Below are 5,430 nucleotides of genomic sequence, written 5' to 3' on the forward strand. Positions count from 1 at the left end.
GGAGGGTGAACCAACGGCAAAAGGAAGACCATTCTCTCTGTCTCTCTCTCTCACTGTCCACTCTGCCTGTCAAAAAAAAAAAAAAAAAAGAAAGAAAGAAAAAAAGAAAAAAACAAGGAGGAATTGAAAATATGCCTGGAGGGACCAGATTTGTGGCATAGCTGATAGAGCCGCTGCTGTGACGCCGGCTTCCCATGTGGGCACAGGTTCTAGTCCCGGCTGCTCCACTTCCAATCCAGCTCCCTGAAAATGACCTGGGAATAGCAGTGGAAGATGCCCAGGTGTTTGGACCCCTGCACCCACTTGTGAGACCTGGATAAAACTCCTGGTTTTTCCCGCCCAGTTGTAGCCATATGGGAGAGTGAAACACGGGATGGAAAATTGATCTCTCTCTCTCTGACTTTCAAATAAATAAATCTCTCTCTGACTTTCAAATAAATAAATCTTTGCACGCACACACACAAATGCTATGAGAAACAACAAATATCAAGGGACACAAAAGCAGTCACTGAAAGGCCACCACAAAACACACCAAACACCGGAGTTAAAGGAAAGATGTTATTGGCGGGGGTGGGGGTGAGGACCCAACAGCCTGGAGAGAGAGGGCGAGGGAGAGCCTGTGCAGAAAAACAGGTCGTGTTACAGCCTTGCAGAGGTAAGGAAGCGGAAGCAGTGACTCCCATTAGCGTAGCGGTGGAGCTGACCCTTGTGGTTGGGCCATTTGGTCAACTGACTTCTAGTAAGCCCAGCTGGACTTAGGAACTGAAACCTCTTCTGGAGATGGCGACTGGGCCACAGCCTAAAATGGCACCCGAGGTTTAAGATGACACCTCAGATAAGACAGCACTGGCTTCACTGCCACTATTTTAGGTTGTTTTCCTGTAATGATGACTAAGCACATTGTATTAGCTGATGTATCCGACTTACTGTGAACGGTGCACTAAAGCAGATCCGAGTTCGGCTTCTTCTTGGAAAGATGAGAGGTTTCCCCGACTGTAGAAGGGGAGTTGCTGGGAGGCACGCGGTACCCTAGACCATGCAGCCGGGTGGGCAACAAACCGTCTTGGGGGACAGATAGGCCTGACCTCTTAGGACTTCGCTGGCTGTTCTTGAAGGAAATCCTCATTTCTTATCAGCAAGAGTGGACAGCAGAGGCCTCAAAACAGAGGCTGAAAAGTCACAAGCACTGACTCTACCCCAGTGCCCGGCAGCAGGTGGGGGTGGCGTTCACGCGGGGAGGAGCTGCTTGGCACAGCGCCTTACCTGTGTTGGTCAAGATACGTCCACAATTTCCATTTTCCAGGTAAGCAAACTGGGGCATGCAGAAAGGGTTAGGAATCTGCCTTCATTAGCAGGAAACAGTCAAATGGGAATCTTATGAAACCAATTCAAGAGCTCCGTTTTCACAAGAACTTTTAAAAAAGCAGGTGATGGAACAATCAGTCTTATGGGAAATAACATGACAGATGTCTTTCATTTTCTCCTTTCTGTTTTTTTTTTTAATTTCCCAAATATCCCTATATGAACATGCATTGCTTTTTAATCAGAAAGAAATGCTATTTTTTGAAAGCCAACTTGTAATATTATAATCCCATGTTAGTAAAATAAATCTGTAAAACACATAATTATATATACATGCATATGTATTCTACATAACTGTATTAGATATAGCAAGAGTTGTTTACTCACAAGAGGAAGACCAGAAGGCTTAGCATCAAAATGCTAGTCATGATTATCTATGCATGGTAGGACTCTAAATAATGGTGATTTTTTCCTGTTTGCTCTTCAGTGTTCTTATATAACAGACAAGGATTACTTTTGTAAACAGAAAAAGAATTTAACTTGTTTGACTCCGATAGCAGGATTCCTTTATAGCAAATTATCAATGCTTTTTTTTTTTTTTTTTTGCCTTAAGCCCTTTTTTCTACTTTTTCCAGTAAGTCAGCCTCGTTTCTCTGTGATATGTGTGGCCAAGCAAAACACCCAAGAAAGAATCAGCCTTCCAACAAGGGGCTTTCTCTGAAGCTGCCAGACAATATCTCTGGTTTAGATTTTGCTGCAATTATGTTGTTCTAAATAAAGACTAGAAACACAGTGTGCCTTTTGCTAGACAATAGCTGAGCTGTCACTGATTATGATATGCTTCTCTCGGAATTGCTTTCTATATGCACGTGAGAGGCGGAGTTCCCACCCCCTTCTTCAAAGATGATGGTGTCACACAGACCTGGTTTCAAGCTCTGACTGCTTCCTTTTCTTGCTAACTCTACTGACCCCAGGCCTAGTCCTTTATTCCTCTGAGCTTTGGTTTCATCCTTTCGAGAATTAGAAAGGCACAGCAGTCAACCTGCTTCTTGGGGGACCAGTGCTGTACACAGTGGGTTAAGCTACGGCCTGCAGCTCTGGCATCCCATATGGCCGCAGGTTAGAGTCCCAGCTGCTCCGCTTCTGATCCAGCTCCCTGCTAATGTGCCTGGGAAAGCAGCGAAAGATGGCCCAAGTCCCTGGGCCCCTGAACCCATGTGAGAGACCTGGAAAAACTCCTGGCTCCTGGCTTCGGCCATGTAGGGAGTGAACCAGCTGTTGGAAGATCTTTCTGTCTCTCCTCTGTGTGTGTGTGTGTGTGTGTGCACATAATTCTACCCTTCAAATAAATAAATAAATTTTTAATGGGGGGAGGGGTGGCGCTGTGGCTTAGTAAGTTAAGCATCCACCTGTGGTGCCTGCATCCCTTATGGGCGCTGGTTCAAGTCCCAGCTGCTCTACTTCCAATCCACCTCCCTGTTGATGGCCTGAGAAAGCAGTAGAAGATGGCCCAAGTTCTTGGGCCCCTGCACCCACATGGGAGACCTGGAAGAAGCTCCTGGCTCCTGGCTTCAGATTGGCCCAGCTCCTGCTGTTGCAGCCGTTTGGGGAGTAAATCAGCAGATGGAAGACCTTTCTGTCTGTCTCTCCCCTCTCTGTCTGTAGCTCTGCCTCTCAAGTAAATAAATAAATTATTATTTTTTAAAAAATGCTGCCTGGAACCCATTTAGGAGTGACTGAGTTTGAGTCCTGGTCCCATCCCCCAATTCCTGCTTCCCACTAATAACGGCCCTGGGAGGCAGCAAGTGATGACTCAAGTACTTAAGTCCCTGCCACCCATGTAGGGGATCCAGATGGAGTTCCTGGCTCCTTACGTTGGCCTGACCAAACCTGGATGTTAAGGGCATTTGGGGAGTGAACTGGCAGATGGGAGATAACTCTGCCTTTCAAGCAAATAAAAATCAATTAACTAAAACTTAAATCAAACTATGGCGATTTCTCCATGTGCCTGGCACACAGTTGCTGTCACCATTAGCATCTTTCTTTCTAGAAGGTTCATGGTTTGAGTCTGCTGGCAGTTACGTAGACCTTGTCTGCTTCCTTTCACCTTCATGCTGATGTGGCAAACACAGAGGAGACCTGCCTGGGTGCCCCTTCCAAAGGGACTTGTCACTGCTGTCAGCTCCTAAAGGGTCTGTTTTGGGGCAGGCCCTCACCAAAGGCTGATGTCAGCAGGGCTCTAGGATCTGCCCCATTCAGCCTACCACAGTGCATCTCTGAATGTATCAGCAGAGGCCTTGTCGTGTCTGCATCACAGTTAGGCTTCCACCCCTGTGTCTTTTTCCCTTCTTCTTCCACAGCTATTGATCCCTGACTGATAATATCCTGCAGGCCAAACTCCATCTCAGCCGCTGCTGAGAAGCCTATCTGTGACAATTGGTGTCAGGACTCAGAAAACAGGGATCAGGCAAGTGTTTGGAGCTAGACTGCTTAGCAGTGAACTGCACAGCAGGTGGGGCAGACAGCCCTGGCAGGTGGTGATGACAGTCCAGCTATGACAGCATTCGCCTGCAGTGACCTGGGATGCTGGGAGGGCAGCGCGAACTGGTGTGATACATCAGGCATCTGAGAAGTACAGGCAAGTAGCGGCTGTAGGGACCATGGCGTTGGATGGAGTACTTGTTTCCTAGGGCTGCCGTAACAAATTACCACACACTTGACAGCTGAAAACAAGAGAAACGGGGCAGGCATCCAGCCCAGCTTGGGAAACCTGCGTCCTGTGTGAGAGTGCATGGTTCAAGCTGCAGCTGCTCTGCTTCCGATTCCAGATTCCTGCTGATGCACAGCCTGGGAGGCAGCGAGTGATGCTCAAGTACGTAGGTCCGTGCCCCCGACGTGGGAGACCTGGATGGAGTTCCTGGCCCCTGGTCAGCCTGGCCCAGCCTTGGCTGTTCCAAGCATCTGGGGAGTGAACTGGCAGATGGGATATTTCTCTGTCTCTCTCTCTCTCTTTCTCTCTCCCCTTTTCAAATTAAATGAAAATGAAAGTAAATACATAAATTTCATAGAAAAGAACACAAAGTTCGATGTAGCAGAGCTTACTGACTGCTGAGCACACTCCCAAGATACAGGAATGGACACCCTGACGAAGAACACCAGGAGATGATGGACCTCTGCCTCAGGACGGTTCCTCCAGGAATGGGGGACGTGATGGCCCATACGAAGTGCAGCTGGTGACTGGCGTGGACAACTACGCATAAAGGGTTACAAAGCTCGAGGGAGTGGGACTGTATAGCTTCCCCGAGAGAACAGGACTGGCAGGATGTCCGTATGTAGTCTCTTGATTATAGGGAATCGGCTGATGTGATTACGGAGGCTCACCAGGCCTGCGATCTGCGGTCAGCAAGCTAGAGATGCCGGAGACCCCCGCAGAGCCAGCCCGACGGCCTGCGGCTCAGGAAGAGCAGATGTTTTGGGCTCCAAGGCAGTGGGGGGGGGCACCAGAAGCTTATGCTCCACAAGAAGGCCCAGAGGAGCCACCATCACCCAAGGCCATAAGGATACATGTTTGTGTCCCTGGTGAGAAGGACACAGGCCTCACTAAAACTTTGGTGCCAGTGCTGCTCTGCAGCCAGACTGACAGCAGGAGAGGCTGGTGAGGCTCGCGGACGGCAGTGGAGATGACTGGACCCCAAATCATAGGCCAGATGGCTGAACGCCATTGCCAGAGGCCAGGCAGACACAATTATCCTTCGAGCAGCAGGGTTAGAGTGACAGCCAAGGGGACCTGACCCACAGAGCCAGTTAATAGTGCGTAACGTTTGTCCTAAGCCAGTAAGCTCAGGGATGGGTTGCTTGCATTATCAGAGAAATTAAGGAGGGTTGATTGGGATTTGGAGGTGTGGGATGCTTGTCCCAGTGAAAAGCAGTGTCTGCTGTTGGATTCCAGACCCCAGCCAGTATTTGAACCTAGAATTTGATTGAAAAGGAGGCTGGGTCCCCAAGATGAAGGGCACTTGCAACACTGCGGCCAGCTTACACAATAATTCTCTTACAGGTGTCGCTCCCCGTCTTCGTGGAGGAGCGACACTGAACCCTGCCTAGGCTTCATATCCGAGTCACGGCACC

Source organism: Oryctolagus cuniculus, chromosome 10 (genome assembly GCF_964237555.1).
Source record: "Oryctolagus cuniculus chromosome 10, mOryCun1.1, whole genome shotgun sequence".
NCBI classification, from domain to species: Eukaryota; Metazoa; Chordata; class Mammalia; order Lagomorpha; family Leporidae; genus Oryctolagus; species Oryctolagus cuniculus.